We start from the raw sequence: 17,963 nt of genomic DNA, 5'->3' as shown, positions 1-17,963 counted from the left end.
AAACCAAAGAAAAGTTTGGAGTGAGACTGGGACTTCAGTGAAAAGAAATAAAAACTTTGAGGTTTGACGATGGCATTCTGATTCTCTTAGAGACAGCAAAGGACTTGAAAGAACAGTTGAACGGAAAAGACAGTGTCTTGAAAGGTGGCTATAAGATGAACATCAACAAAAGGAAAACAAGTATAATGCAATGTAGTCGAATCAAACCAGATGGTGCTGAGGAAATTAAAATACTAAGTGAGACACTGAAACTGAAGATGAGTTTTGACATTTGGGCAGTAAAATAACTGACGACACCCGAATTAGAGAGGACATAAAAGGTATGCTGGCAATGGCGAGAAAATAGTGTCTGATGAAAACAAATTTCGTAACATCGAATAAATTTTTTGTGTTAGGAATTCTTTTCTGGAAGTATACGTATGGAGTGTAACGATGTACGAAAGTGAAACATGGCCAATGAACATTTTAGACAAGAAGAGAATAGAAGCTTTCGAAATGTATTGCTACAGAAGAATGCTGAAACCTAGATGGGTAGATGACCTAAGTAACGAGGAAGTACCGAATAGAATTGGGGACAAAAGGAATTTGTGGCACAAACTAACTAGAAGAGGAGGTCGGTTGATGGGACTCATTCTGTGATATCAAGGGACCACCAATTTAGTGTTGGAGGGAAGTGTGGTGGATAAAAATCGTAGACCAAGACCAAGACATGAATATACTAAGCATATTCACAAAGATGTAAGATGCAGTAGATATTCGAAGATAAAGATGCTTGCACAGGATAGAGCAGCATAGAGAGCTGCATCGGAATCGTCCTCAGACTGAAGACCACAACAACAACAACAACAACAGAATTAGACATATGAATTACAAAGATATGTGTGCGTATAAAATGCATATCTTTTGACACTGCTTTCACTTTAATGTTATGCCAGAGGTATATATGTGTAGGTAAACAACGTATTACTTTGGCCTTGGACCTTAATTTGAAGCCAGAGATAACAGAGTGAGAAAATGATTACTCCACCACAGATATATTGAAGGAGTACAGTATTTTTTTGTAGCATGAAATACAGAGAGAACAAGGCTGTACAGAAGTTTTTGGAACACAGAGATGATATTTTTTACATACATATGCAGATCTTGACCTTGGAGTAATTGTAATATTATGCCGGGGGTATGGATGTTTGCAACTTCGGCCTTAGCTTCACTTTAATGTTAAACCAGTGGCGTGTGACTTTCACAGAAATAATGAATATATCTTTAACTTGAAGCAGAGGGTTACCTTTCCTTTTTTTCTTTTTACTGCGTATCTGTCACATAATTTTAATACTACGGTTTGAATGGTTGGGAAGGAGAGAGCGAGGGGTATAAATAACGCAGTTTGTCTGTACGTAAATGACGCATATATTTGATTTTCAAGTTGACTTTACTTTTTTTTATTGCATTTGTGAGGAGGGAGATGTGTACTTCAGAAACAATATAATATGATACTATTTTTACGCCTCATTTTAATACCATGTGTAAGTAGGCTGTTTAGGTTTCTTATTGGTAACGCCACCTCTGTATGAAAATCACTGGCTGTGCTATGTGCAGTCTGTGGCTAGTTTGCATTGCGAGTAACCAAGATTTTTGTGAGGTAAGCGATTTGTGAAATGCATAGGTTAATGTTAGTCAGGGCCATTCTTTTGTAGGGATTTCTGAAAGTCAGATTGCGTTGCGCTAAAAATATTGTGTGTCAGTTTAAGCACAGTCGTGTATAATTGTTCAAAAGGGGACGTTTCATATGTCGACCCTTAGCCGAGGATACCTCACTGGAATCTTCTGATTTTTTCCTTGTAGTTTGTGTAATTAGTGTAGTTTTTGTTTATTACAGCGCGTAATTATAGAGAGAATTTCCTTTGTAGTTGTAGTTTTTCATTGTTGTACAGTAAAACAGTTGTGGCATGCATGTAGATTTGCAGCAAGTATTTCGCAGCTGCGCTTGCAATTAACTAGATATTATTTTCAGTGCTATGTTAATGTGTTCTTTTATTTTTGCTCTTCAAATTGTGCTTTTCTGTGTTATCGTGTGAAATATTGTGACAATAATGGCGTGTGAAAAACGTAACACTAGGCTCCAAAGTAAACTGAGAAATATTAGTGACGACGAGCGTAGCTTATCAGCACCACTGTGTAATGAAGTAACAGACATTCAAAGTAGTAATTTGGTAATAGTGCATAGGGAAATGGAGCGGGCGGCAAACAATGGCGTAGACAGTGAAACAAATAGTGAACAGGGAAGCATTATCGATCGATCGGTCGGCAACAGCTCTCCTCAGGAATCGGGAATGACAGGACACAATCTTGCAAATACTGCAGATTCAGGTTTTGGGTCCTCACCGTTTTCTGAAATAAGTCAAGACACATTTTCTGCTTGTCAAAATGTCAATGTTGCCGGTGCAAATTCACTGCCGAAAAGCAATGAGGAACATGTTTCAGACACCAGTGCATTGTTATTACAATTAATGCAACAAATGGGACAAAAGCTTGAAAAGTTAGACACAATGGAACAAAATCAGAGAAACACAGCAAAAGCTTCAAAAGTTACACAGTGGAACAAAATCTTAAAAAGTTAGACACAATGGAACAAAATCTTCAAAAGTTAGACACCACACTTGAACAAACACGTGAAGATTTAACTACTGAGTTACATAACATCGAATCGAAATGCGAAAAGGTCTGTAATGATGTAAAAACACAAATTTGTGAGCATTTCCAACCTATTTTTTCGCGTCATGAAAATGCATTACAGAATCACGAAGCAGCCATAAAAGAACTGCAAACTATTGTTCATGAAAATCAAGACACCTTGCAAGCTAAAATTGACTCAGTTGCATCTACCGATTCGGTTACGCAACTTGCAAAAACTCAAGAAAACTTAAAGGACACAGTAGATACGATTTCAACACAAATGGACACTCTGAAACTTGGTTCAGAAAAACACTCTGAGGAAATAACTACACTATCGGAGAAAGTAGCCGAACTTTCGGATCAGTTCACTGACTTATCTGCAAAGGTAGATGATGATCTGAATGACACAAGACCTGTAGCCATCACTGACACAGAAGAGTATGAACAAATTAAGAAATTCAAACAAAATCAAAATCAAATCAATACACAGTACAAAAGAGAAATCCGGGAAGTACAAGATCAGTTGACGCAGGTAATACAAGAACTACATATTTCAGAGGACATTCGCGCTGCAACACGGGAAGAGGGACTTAGAAATACGGAAAAGCCGCAAAATAATAACACAGGGCATTTCGTAAATTATGAAAGAAATTGGCAATGTGCACCGAATTTTGAGATGGAACCGCCGACACGACGTAACAATGACCGATATGCGACTCGCCGACACGATGATTTTGACTATAAGCTGTTCATTACTACACGTAAATTCAAAACATTTAAGAATTCTGGCAACGACATTCATCCACAAGCATGGCTCCATCAATTCTCTCATTGTTTTCCTCCCAACTGGTCATTGGAGCACAGATTAGAATTTATGTGTGGCTACTTAGAGAATGAACCAGCTGTAAGAATGCGATCGGTCATTCACGATTGCCACAGTGAAGGAGAATTTGCCATGCCTTCCTCTCAGCATATTGGTCTCAAGCCACAAAGACCGAGTAAAACATGGCATCATAATGATGAAACATTTCGAACAATCTGAATTTTCCAGTCTTGTGAAATATTTTGAAGACATGTTGCACAAGAATCAGTATCTTTCAAACCCATACAGCCCCTCAGAACTCATCCGCATTTGCTTAATCAAATTACCTGAACATTTACGGCATATTATTTTGGCATGACTTTGCAAAGACGACATTGAAGCTTTTCAGGGGCTCTTACAAGAACTGGAAATTGACACTGACATTCGCGGAACGCGAAAACAGGAGCACAACAATTACAGGTCACATCCGTCACAATTCCGCGATGACAGAAATAATAACTGGACACGACAAGGCTATTCTCACAACACATATCGTGACCAAAACAGACACCACCCGTATGACAACCGTTGGCAGAGTAGTAATAATTACAGGGAAAGATCACCTCTCCGCGGTAGTGACTATCACAGACACAATCAGAGAAACAGACAATTTGGGAACCAAAATAATTATTATCAAGGGAGACAGAATAACTTTAGACGCAACGGTCCAGCGCGCAGTTACGATTCAGGCAGAAATTCTCCACCACGTGACCGACAAGAAAGAAACTATGGCATCTACCGACATGACGACAGACGATATGATCGTAACGACAGACCTGAATTGCATCAGAACTGGCGGGATTCAAACAGAGCAGGGCCCTTTCGACAACGTGAATTTGTAGAAGTTCGGTCTCCTAATCCCAATAACGGCGCGCGCCAACAAAGAAACAGGCAATCACTCGCACCGCAGGCAGCCACCTGCGCCGGCTGGCTCAGGAAAAAATAGCATACACGCTAACCTTGAGAAAAATTTTAGCATTCCTTACCGACGTATACAACATGATAATTGCATTCAAATCAAACTGTGAGTACTAGGATGAGTAAAGGTTTACACCACATTTCACATGTAAAACCGCTTATTGAAAGATAATCCGTTTTTTTACTTAGTCTTTGCCATAAAACTTTTCACTTCACGCTACTAGTACAATTTGTCACACTGAGAAACTGTTAACATGCAACAATGTTTTGAAGTTAACTATCCACTCTAGAACCTAGGGAACATTTTAAAACAGAAATTACGAATGCATTGTTATAGTGAACAGATGACACAATGTTGTTATTTGTACATTCTTGCTTGTTAGTTGCACGATTACGTAACGACTATAAGGCTCACATACTTAGAACATTTACCAGTACTGCTAATGAGATTTTAATGCAACATTTTGGTTTACTTGAAATTTGGTGTATCATGAGGTAAGTACATTGGCTTCTGCAGAACTTAGCTTTCGGAGGACAATAACTACGACACTTCCACAGAGATTATCTTACAGCAAGACGCACATTTAGCGCTACAGGACACGTATTTGAGTGATTAATTTTGTACTTAAATCATTTATTTTTAAAGATATTTGAAGTACAATGATACAAAGGTTTTCCGTAATACATTTCATTCCATTGTTGTAATCTGTAACACCTGAGGGTATAATTACATTAATCCTCAGGAGGGTACACGCCTACTTTGTGTAACATGTGTTTGGCAAGCACAAGGAGCCCTAGCTAATATGGTATATGCTTACACAACTTTACACATCGGTACCATATTTCTCTGACACATAATGACACAGCTATCTGATCATTTAACAGAGAAAAAAAACTTTTTTTTTACTACATCAGTGACAGATGTTTACGTAATTACACAGTTGGATAACTTCACACTTACGAAATTGTATTTTGTCTGTACTTTGTGAACTGTTCATATTTTTTTGGACCCATTGTGATATTATGAGAGCTTTGAATGATCTATTTGGTATGGGATCACGATTTTTAAAGTACGTTTGAGGCAGATGACACTTTCGACATGAGCAGAGAATTTTTTAGGTTTTGAAATTATTGGAAGAAGCTACGACGATTTTGAGATTTGACTGAGGTGTTATGATGTTATTTTTACGACGACGATGTGTATTATGCTGCTGAGGTATGTTTATGGTCAATAAGCTGATGCTATATGAGGAATTTGATTATGCTATGTATTTATAAAGATGAAATATTGAAAAAGTGTCGACGAATATGTATATGTGTAATAAGGTAAGGAGTAATGAATAGTGGTTAGGGACTCTGACTTGTGAAAAAGGTTGTTGGAAACCAAGAATCATACTTTAAGAGTTATGAAATGCGTGTAAATGCGTGAATGTATCACAATGCCGACGAAAATTTTTTGGACACTGTTATATTCATAAGATTTTGTTTCTACACATTTGTAACGCAAATTCTCGACCTGTGAATTTTTTATATGAGACTGTCACTGTAGCGGAAACTGGTGTCGTAAGTATTTCGGTAAGAAAGCTAAGTGACCTTGATGTAATGCGTTGTGGCGCCCAGCTGGGCCAGCCGCCTGGAGAAAAAGCCATTAGGTGGAGGGGAGGGGAAAAAAAAGAGGCCATTAACCTCTCTTCTGACATTCCTTTGTAGAAAGCATCGCAAATACGACACGCTCATTACTTGGAAACATATCGTACTTTCTGATATTTACTGAAATGCCTAATGAAATGACAAGAAATAGTTTGTCTACACACCTGATTTTGACTACTGTCTTTCTAGTTGAGAGATTTTTCTACTAACTTATGAAATGCCTCATGACTACTGAATGATGTTCTTATGCTTTACTTTGTACATAGTTGCTTATTTCATTTGATATCTGGTTTCCAGCTGTCTTGTGGCATTGGTTTCATAAAATAAAATTAAATGCATTTGCTAATGTGAACACTATCTGTCAACAGATCTATTAAATAATTATTTTATGACCCACATTCTTCGAAAAAGGAGCTCTTGGAATGGAAAGAACAATAAGAAGGGACTAATAACAGTAACTGCATATATCATTTTCTTTTCGAGTACTTGGTAATTTCTTTTGTAGAAATAGTTGTGGTGCACCACTTTAATTACATAGACATTAAGATGTGAGTAGACGTTTCCCTTATATGCATTGTTGTCTTTAGTGTACTATTTTTTCTGCTTGAGCTTTGTCATGTTTAGGTACTAGTTATATCATTTGCTGCTGCTGATTGCCAGGCATAATGTTACTGAATTTGACTTTGTATTACGCTGTTAAGCCAGTTTACTACGCATTTATTTTTCTTGTTTGCTGCACAGTGCCTTATATTAGTTGTAATTTATGCTGCTTGCTTTGCCTTTTGTATTTTTTATCATTGCTGTTTGTGTTAATTGTTTTGTGCTGCTGCATTGCCTCGTCCCTTAGTTTAGCATCTGAGCTCAGTAGTTTTAAGTTAGCTTAAGAGGGGGTAGACTATATAAGAAACTAACTATGATGAATTGGAAGAAATGCATTGAGAAGATATAAGAAATTGGTTTGGCCAAAAAAAAAAGGTAGTGTACAGTGGAGAAAAACTATTTTGAAAGAGGATGTGAACAGAATACAGAAAGCAGGCTTAGATAGTACTTTTGGGAATAGTGATGAACAACGGGAGATCTCCATGCAAAATACTGCAGTAAAACAAACCCTGTCCTTTCCATTTGTGTCATCCCTCTATACGTCTATGTACCCTTGTGTATTTGTGTTTTTCCTGTCTTTATGTGTTTAGCTGATGAGAGCTATGTTGTAGAATTTTTCTAATACTATGTTATTTACTTTGTAAAGATGTTAGACATTATTAATTCTGTTTTGTTTTAATGCTCATGTGTAAAGTTGATATTTCAAAAGTTATTCTGATCTTTTATGTACACTCCTGGAAATGGAAAAAAGAACACATTGACACCGGTGTGTCAGACCCACCATACTTGCTCCGGACACTGCGAGAGGGCTGTACAAGCAATGATCACACGCACGCCACAGCGGACACACCAGGAACTGCGGTGTTGGCCGTCGAATGGCGCTAGCTGCGCAGCATTTGTGCACCGCCGCCGTCAGTGTCAGCCAGTTTGCCGTGGCATACTGAGCTCCATCGCAGTCTTTAACACTGGTAGCATGCCGCGACAGCGTGGATGTGAACCGTATGTGCAGTTGACGGACTTTGAGCGAGGGCGTATAGTGGGCATGCGGGAGGCCGGGTGGACGTACCGCCGAATTGCTCAACACGTGCGGCGTGAGGTCTCCACAGTACATCGATGTTGTCGCCAGTGGTCGGCGGAAGGTGCACGTGCCCGTCGACCTGGGACCGGACCGCAGCGACGCACGGATGCACGCCAAGACCGTAGGATCCTACGCAGTGCCGTAGGGGACCGCACCGCCACTTCCCAGCAAATTAGGGACACTGTTGCTCCTGGGGTATCGGCGAGGACCATTCGCAACCGTCTCCATGAAGCTGGGCTACGGTCCCGCACACCGTTAGGCCGTCTTCCGCTCACGCCCCAACATCGTGCAACCCGTCTGCAGTGGTGTCGCGACAGGCGTGAATGGAGGGACGAATGGAGACTTGTCGTCTTCAGCGATGAGAGTCGCTTCTGCCTTGGTGCCAATGATGGTCGTATGCGTGTTTGGCGCCGTGCAGGTGAGCGCCACAATCAGGACTGCATACGACCGAGGCACACAGGGCCAACACCCGGCATCATGGTGTGGGGAGCGATCTCCTACACTGGCCGTACACCACTGGTGATCGTCGAGGGGACACTGAATAGTGCACGGTACATCCAAACCGTCATCGAACCCATCGTTCTACCATTCCTAGACCGGCAAGGGAACTTGCTGTTCCAACAGGACAATGCACGTCCGCATGTATCCCGTGCCACCCAACGTGCTCTAGAAGGTGTAAGTCAACTACCCTGGCCAGCAAGATCTCCAGATCTGTTCCCCATTGAGCATGTTTGGGACTGGATGAAGCGGCGTCTCACGCGGTCTGCACGTCCAGCACGAACGCTGGTCCAACCGAGGCGCCAGGTGGAAATGGCATGGCAAGCCGTTCCACAGGACTACATCCAGCATCTCTACGATCGTCTCCATGGGAGAATAGCAGCCTGCATTGCTGCGAAAGGTGGATATACACTGTACTAGTGCCGACATAGTGCATGCTCTGTTGCCTGTGTCTATGTGCCTGTGGTTCTGTCAGTGTGATCATGTGATGTATCTAACCCCAGGAATGTGTCAATAAAGTTTCCCCTTCCTGGGACAATGAGTTCACGGTGTTCTTATTTCAATTTCCAGCAGTGTATTTACTTATGTCATAATTCCTGTTGCACTGATGTATCTATTTATTTCTATTCTTGTGTAAAGCCCCTATTACTACAAATGTTATCTGTATTATTATGTTTTTAATTATGTGTTTTGTACCTTTGTTATTGTATTCTTATGTTATAAAATTGTAATTGACACCAGTTCATCATATTATTAACTTGTAAGTTACATTTCATTGCACACGTTTCTGTTGGTCATAGTATGTGGACAATATGTGAGAAGTAGGGACTGTTAGTGTTTGCACGTGTGTTAATAATTCAGCAAGGGACTGGATAACAGCATTGCTGGTTCTAAGGACAATTCCAAAAACTTTGTGAGTGCACAAGTGGTGGTTATGGACTTGCTATATTATCTGCAAGACTCTTCAATGGTGATTGTGCACCTGCAAAGTCGCAACAGATGGCTGCTGGCCGTCTCTACAAGGACTATAGTGGGTCTGCATCTTTGATGGCCTACCATACCATTACCTCTACAAGGACTACAGTGGGTCTGCATCTTTGATGACTCACCAACACCATTATTTCTACAAGGACTGCAGTGGGTCTGCACCTCTGGTGGCCCACGAATACCGTAATCTCTACCAGGACTACAATGGATATGCTCTGTGATGACCTACCTACCAATATTCTTCAAAACTTCGACTGACTCTGTTGTGGGTTTGCTCTGTTGTGGCCCATTACCTGTCTGCATGTCAAGAGTCAGCATTGTCTTTCTGTTGGAAGGACAAGACTACTTCTTCAAGACTGCACGGAAATCCACTACCTCTGTGTGTATTCTCTTTTACTGTTCAGACTTTGAAAAAAAAAAGAACACTAATTTTACTGTGATGAATCAGGACTGTCTTTATAGACTGTGAGAAAATTTTAGCTTTTGACCAACATTGTATCAATAAGTGTGTGCATTTTATATCTTTGTTATTGTAATTATAAAAAATGTTATCAAATCATTATTGGCCACTGCCCAAAACAATTTGTAAAATTTTTTGTGGGGAGCATGGGGGCTATGTAAGTAGGCTGTTTAGGTTTCTTATTGGTAACGCCACCTCTGTATGAAAATCACTGGCTGTGCTATGTGCAGTCTGTGGCTAGTTTGCATTGTTGTATGCCATTGTAGTGTTGGGCAGCGGCAGCTGGATGCGAACAGCGCGTAGCGTTGCGCAGTTGGAGGTGAGCCGCCAGCAGTGGTGGATGTGGGGAGAGAGATGGCGGAGTTTTGTAATTTGTGATAAACTGCTATATATATTATGACTTTTGATGATATTAAGGTAAATACATTGTTTGTTCTCTATTAATTTCTTTCATTTGCTAACTATCCCTATCAGTAGTTAGTGCCTTCCATAGTTTGAATCTTTTATTTAGCTGGCAGTAGTGGCGCTCGCTGTATTGCAGTAGTTCGAGTAACCAAGATTTTTGTGAGGTAAGCGATTTGTGAAATGCATAGGTTAATGTTAGTCAGGGCCATTCTTTTGTATGGATTTCTGAAAGTCAGATTGCGTTGCGCTAAAAATATTGTGTCAGTTTAAGCACAGTCGTGTATAATTGTTCAAAAGGGGACGTTTCACATGCTCTGACTGGGTCGGAAACGATGTAATTTGACACCATTTTTATGCATCGTTTTAACACTACATTCTGACTTGTTGAAGATATGGTAGAGGGGAGGATAATGTGTACGTCAGAAACAATGTAATTTGACACTACGTTTATTAATTGTTTGAATACCATACTTTCGTCGGAAAGAGGAGTGATAGGAAGTATAGATGACACAAAACTGATCAGTTTTCATCATCTTTGATTCTTTGATCTGTTGCATATATACTGTGACTGGTTGGATACCTCCACTACCGAAAGTGGACTATTTACTCCATGTTGGATTTTCAGAATAATGTGCAATGATTGGCTGGAGTCACGGAGAGGGCTAGGCTTCATACTGATAAGAATGATGACGTCACTCATGATATCACTTTTTAAGATCGGAGGAGAGGGAATGTACGCCAAATGCGCTAAGTAATTGGTAGACATACTATTCTAGTACTTGCACTTTGACCTAGTCCTGCTTGGTCTGAACATGCCTGGCTTAATCCAATGTGCTCTAAACCAGAGTCATCGAGTACTACAATTTCTGATGTTGCCTGATGTAATTCTATAATTCTATTTCATCCTTTTCCACTGCCTCCGGTTTAATATTTTCTAATGACACTTGTAAGTAAGCCATGTCCAAGTATTTGACGAGCACTATTTGAAAAAATTACGACATAGCTGCTTACAGTTGAGAACACTGTTCCATAAATTCACAAAGCAGAACACAAACGTAAAATATTGTTGGCAGTGTAGTTAATTTGTACCACTCGAAACAGCTGTCCAGAGTTCAGTCGTCCATTTCATATTAAAAACTTTTTAAAGATGACCATTCCATTAATTATTTATGCCATTTATTTGTGTTATTTATGTCCACTTGTTATTTATGTTGGCAAACATCCGTATTTTTCATGATAAGATTTTTCAAAAAATAGCTATTCTGCAAGAAAAATAGATTATCTTAATATCTACATATTTAAATCGCGTGGTACGGCACTGGTTTATTTATTTATTTATTTACACGTCAAGTCCCAGAGGATCAAATTGAGGACCAAATCTCCAAGTTCATGGAACGTGTCAGTAAATAAAATTACAACATAAAAGTAATAACATGAAAGGGTACAGTACCACCCGACATTGAAAATAGATACAACATTCTTCGCTATTCTTGTCAGAACAACATCTTTTTTAATAATAACTCAATTTCACTTAATACACCGAAGCCGGATACCTGTGTAGGGAAGAATGACAATTTATTTATTTAATTGATCACATGTGCACTCCCACAAAACAAATCCCTACATCCAATTTGGTGAGATCTGCAAAATGAATGAATGTATGGTCGTCTGCTAACCACAGATAGTGAATGTGCAATATATGAACATCTTTGAGACGGTACTTGGGTCACCTTTGGTGGGACCAAAGAGACGAAATTTACCTGAGCTTTGAGCGCCTGAAATGTGGCTGACCAATACGGTAGCATGGTGCTCCCCCACCTTGGTGGAGGTGCGAGATCGGTCATGTTTCAGCACTCTGCCGCTGGATCTTGTGTACGTAAGACCTGTCTTAGGTGTGCTCCATAGAGACAAAAGAGTGGAGACATGGTATGCATGTGAAATACTTAAGAGTAGTTTGGAATAATAATTTCTCTATTTCAGGAACTTTTGTGGGGAGAATTAAAAGTCAGGCAGGTAATATTAAGGGGATCGTAGTAATCTTCGGAAGTGACCAACGGTCACAATGAAACCACGTGTAGCAATAAGTTGAAATACTTCCTAGTGCTTAAGTTAAGCTGAATTACTAGCGTGTGTACTGTAAGTTGGAAATATTTAAGAAATGGCGTGTGCAGGACTTGAAATTAGAGACGAGTACTTTCACGTGGTGAGTACTGTGTGAGTCTCAATCTGTGTATGAGACAAAGGATAAAGAGAAGTACTCATCCGTGGTATCAGTTGAGGACTCGCGTGTGTGATGAATATGTTCTTAATATTACTATGCGTGTTATGTTTCGGTGTGACGCTTCATTCAAACTATAATACTCTGAGAGAGAAGCAAGATGAGTCAGCCGCCTATCCAGCAACGCCACTAGGCTTGCATTGCACAGGAAGACGTGCATATATCCTCCAGAGTTCGTAGTAGGAAAGGAAAGTTACGAAGTGGGGCAGTGACGTGTGAAACTGGGATGAACATTAATTGAAGTGGGAAAGCTGAAAGTGATGTGATTATAACGTTGTGACTATTCTTGGTGTTGTATTGTATGTTGCCAGTGTGGTGTATTTCACATAATTTAAGTATGTGTTGTTTGCATGGGAGAGTAGCAAGATAGTTACAGAGGAAGTGGGTTATGCATGTTCCTTTTGTACCGCTCGGTCTGGAGGAAATTTTCGTGATGATGGGTGTGAGAGTCGAAGTGTGAGATATAGCAAAAGATTCACTATCCTATCCAGAAAGTGCACTGTAGCGTTAAATAATTACGAGACCATAAGACAGAGAATCGCCAATGTAAAGCCATGCCCACTGGGCGGAATTTCTCATGTGTTATTGTTGTAGGTTATAGAATTTGTGTGTTTAGGTTATAGAATTTATCAGAATAAATAAGATAGTGAAAAGAAAAAGATAGGTGGCCTTTTCCTTCGAATAGTATGTTATCATGATACCCAGAATTATAATGTGTGTGCCATTCATAGTCAATGCGATGGCCACGTGTTGATCAAAGCCGTTAAATAAGAAAGAAAATGTGGCATTGCCAGTGCGTAGTGAACAGTCAGAATTGTGTGAATGACTAATAGTCAGATTTGCGTTTCCGTTGCGTGATATTCAAACAGGAGAATAACTTGTAACTTAATTGTGAGTACTAGAGTTCATGTTACTCGATAAATAAGAATGAGTCCACTCGCTTGGCAGACCACTCATCTTGCAGGCCTGACTGCTTGATGCCACAGTATGAGCAAGGCATGTGGGTGCCTCTCAAACAGATAAAAATATATGTTTATGAACTCGAAAAAAGTCAGTCCATAAGTTTAAGTAAACGCAATCAACAATACAACCAGAATCAGCTTAATTTTATAAGAAACTCCTCGACGAAATAGAAGGAGTGATCCATGAGGAAACTCTATAATTTCAATTTGAAAGAGCGTGGATTGCTGCTAAGATTTTTGAATTCGAGCGGTAGCTTATTGAAAATGGGTTGCAGCAGTATACTGCACGCCTTTCTGGACATGAGTTAAGGAAGTCCGATCCAAATACATGTTTGATTTCTGCCGAGTATTATCTGAGTGAAAGTTGCTTATTCTTGGGAATAAGCTAATATTTTTGACAAGAAATGACAGTTCGTGAACTTACACCACTTATTGCCCAAACCGCCCTCTTCTAAGCCAAAAATATCATTTTAGAATGGGAAGAGTTACCCCAAAATATAATACCATACGACATAAGCGAATGAAAATAAGCAAAGTAGACTAATTTTCTTGTCGAACGATCACTCACTGAAAATACCGTTCGAATAGTAAAATTTGCAGTATTAAGTCTTTGAAGAAGATCTTGAACGTGGGCTTTCCACGACAGCTTACTGTCTACCTAAACACCTAGAAACTTGAACTGTTCAGTTTTACCAATCATATGCCCATTCTGTGTAATTGAAACGTCAGGTTTTGTTGAATTGTGTGTTAGAAACTGTAAAAAGTGTGTCTTACTGTGATTTACCGTTAGATTATTTCCTACAATACATGAACTTAAGTCATGAACTGCCCTATTTGTAACCGAGCCAATGTTGCACACAACAGCCTTTACTACCAACCTAATGTCATCAGCAAACATTAATATTTTAGAGTTACCCATAATACTAGGGGGCATATCATTTACATAAATAAGGAAAAGGAGTGGCCCCAACACTGATTCCTGGGGCACCTCCACATGACTCTACCCCACTCAGATCCCACATTACAGCCATTCTTAACATTGCGAATTGCTGTCGAATAATGACCTTTTGCTGTCTGTTGCTAAAGTAAGAGGTGAACCAATTGTCAGCTATTCTCTGTATTCCGTAATGGTCCAACTTCTGGAGCAATATTTTGTGATCAGCACAATCAAATGCCTTAATAAATAAAAAAAAAATATTCCTAGCGTTCGAAACCTTTTATTTAACCAATCCAGTACCTCACAGAGAAAAGAGAACATAGCATTTTCAGTTGTTAAACGACTTCCAAAGCCGAACTGTACATTTGAGAGCAAATCGTGTGATATAAAATAATCAGTTATTCTTACATACACAGCCTTTTCAATAACTTTAGCAAACACTGATGGCATAGAAATTGATTTTATTTTTTATTTATTTACATGTCAAGTTTCGTAGCACCAAATTGAGGAGCAAATCTCCAAGGTCATGGAACGTGTCAGTACATGAACTTACAACATAAAAGTGATAACAGATAAAAATAAATGTTCATGAACCTGAAAGAAAATCAGTACATAAGTTTAAGCAAACGCTATCAGCAACAAAATGAGAATCATCTTAATTTTACAAGGAACTCATCGACAGAATAGAAGGAGTGACACATGAGGAAACTCTTTAGTTTCGATTTGAAAGCGCGTAGATTACTGGTAAGATTTTTGAATTCGAGTGGCAGCTTATTGAAAATGGATGCAGCAGTATACTGCACATCTTTTTGCACAAGAGTTAAGGAAGTCCGATCCAAATGGAGGTTTGATTTCTGCCGAGTATTAACCGAGTGAAAGCTGCTTATTGTTGGAAATAAACTAATGTTGGTAACAAGAAACGACAATAAGGAATATACATATTGAGAGGCCAATGTCAAAATACCCAGACTTGTGAACAGAGGTCGACAGGAGGTTCGTGAACTCACACCACTTATTGCCCGAACCGCCCGTTTCTGAGCCAAAAATATCCTTCTCGAATGGGAGGAGTTACCCCAAAACATAATACCATACGACATAAGTGAATGAAAATAAGCAAAGTAAACTAATTTGCGCGTCAAAGTATCACTCACTTTCGATTCCATTCGAATAGTGAAAATGGCAGTATTAAGTCTTTGAACAAGATCCTGAACGTGTGCTTTCCACGACAGCTTACTATCTATCTGAACACCTAGGAATTTGAACTGTTCAGTTTCACTAATCATATGCCCATTCTGTGTAATTGAAACGCCAGGTTTTGTTGAATTGTGTGTTAGAAACTGTAAAAACTGAGTCTTACTGCGATTTAACGTTAGTGTATTTTCTACAAGCCATGAACTGAGGTCATGTACTGCACTACTTCAAACCGAGTCAATGTTACACACAACATCCTTTACTACCAAGCTAGTGTCATCAGCAAACAGAAATATTTTAGAGTTACCCATAATACTACAGGGCATATCATTTATATAAATAAGGAACAGGAGCGGCCCCAACACTGATCCCTGGGGCACCCACCACTTGACAGTACCCCACTCATATCCCACATCACAGCCGTTATCAACATTGTGAATAATGACCTTTTGCTGCCTGTTGCTGAAGTAAGAGGTGAACCAATTGAGAGCTACTCCCCTTATTCCGTAATGGTCCAACTTCTGGAGCAATATTGCGAGATCAACACAGTCAAATGCCTTTTTTAAATCAAAAAATACGCCAAGCGTTCGAAACTTTTTGTTTAGCCCATCCAGTACCTCACAGAGAAAAGAGAATATAGCATTTTCAGTTGTAAAACGACTGCTAAAGTCGAACTGTACATTTGACAGCAAATCGTGTGATATAAAATGATCAATTAATCTTACACACACAGCCTTTTCGATAACTTTTGCAAAGACTTATGGCATAGAAATAAGTCTAAAATTATGTACATTATCCCTTTCTCCCTTTTTATAAAGCGGCTTTACTACTGAGTACTTTAATCGCTCAGGAAACCGACCATTCCTAAAGGAAAAATTACAAATATGGCTAAATACAGGGCTAACATGTGCAGCACAGTACTTTAATATTCTACTAGACACTACATCATAACCATGAGAGTCCTTAGTCTTCAGTGATTTAATTATTGACTCAATCTCCCTCATGTCTGTATCACAGAGGAGTATTTCAGACGTCAATCTCGGAAAGGCATTTGCAAAGAAATTTATATGACTTCTTGTAGAAACTAAATTTTTATTTAATTCACCACCAATGCTCAGAAAATGGTTGTTAAATACTGTACATATATCTGATTTATCAGTAGCAGAAATATTATTACTGCGAACTGACATTATGTCATCAACCCTGTGCTGCTGACCAGACACTTCCTTCACAGCTGACCATATGGCTTTAATTTTATCCTGTGAATTAGCTATTCTATTTGCATACCACATACTTTTTGCCTTGCTAATAACATTTTAAGCACATTACAATACTGTTTGTAATGGGCTACTGTAGCTTGATTGTGACTACTTCTAACATTTTAATATAATTCCCGCTTTGTTCTACATGATATCCTTATCCTACTAGTCAGCCAACCGCGCTGACCATTACTGCTAGTACCCCGTTTAGAATGTTCTAATGGAAAGCAACTCTCAAAGAGCATGCGAAATGTGTTATGGAAAGCATTGTATTTATCATCTATATTATCGGCACTATAAACATCTTGCCACTCTTGTTCCTTGAAAAGTTTTGAAAAACTCTCTTTTGCTGTTAGATTAACATTCCTACGTAGTTTGTAATTAAATACGACATTGGTTTGAGTACAAAAACCTTTTAGTGTTAAAATTTGTGCATCATGGTCTGAAAGGCCATTCACCCTTTTACTAACATAATGCCCATCTAGTAATGAAGAATGAATAAAAATATTGTTTATGACTGTGCTACTGTTCCTCTGCATCCTAGTTGGAAAAAACCCAGTTTGCATGCGATCATATGAGTTTAGGAGATCTACCAACGTCCTTTTTCTTGCACAATCATGTACAAAATTAATATTGAAGTTACCACATATAACTACTTTCTGGTACTGCCTACAAAGTGAATCAAGAACGTTCTCTAGCTTAAGCAAAAATGCTCTGAAGTCGGAGTTAGGTGACCTATAAACAACAGCAATTAGAAGTTTAGTTTCACTAAATTCAACTAATGCTGCACAACTTTCAAATATCTGTTCAGTGCAGTGTCGTGATACGTCTATGGACTCAAATGAAATACTGTTTTTTACGTACACAGCCACTCCCCCACCCCGCAAGGAACTCCTTGAGAAACAGCCAGCTAACTGTAGCCTGGTAAAGGAAGCCTCTGAGTTATCAACTTATTTAAGTGGTGCTCTGATATACCAATAATTTCAGAGTTAACATCTATTAGCGATTCACTAACTTTATCTCTAATATCTCTTATATTTTGATGAAATATGCTAATTCCTTCTCTACTTGGAAACATTACATCCTCTGGAGGTGAGTCCTTAGTTAGAGGCACTTCCTTTATGCAGGTATACCTATCAGCTGATTTCAGTCTAAAAAAGGTGCAGCTCTAACACCAACTACTACAGGAATTTTTCCATGAGTGA

The sequence above is a fragment of the Schistocerca americana genome, chromosome X, assembly GCF_021461395.2.
Source record: "Schistocerca americana isolate TAMUIC-IGC-003095 chromosome X, iqSchAmer2.1, whole genome shotgun sequence".
Taxonomy (NCBI): domain Eukaryota; kingdom Metazoa; phylum Arthropoda; class Insecta; order Orthoptera; family Acrididae; genus Schistocerca; species Schistocerca americana.
This window is presented reverse-complemented; position numbering follows the sequence as displayed.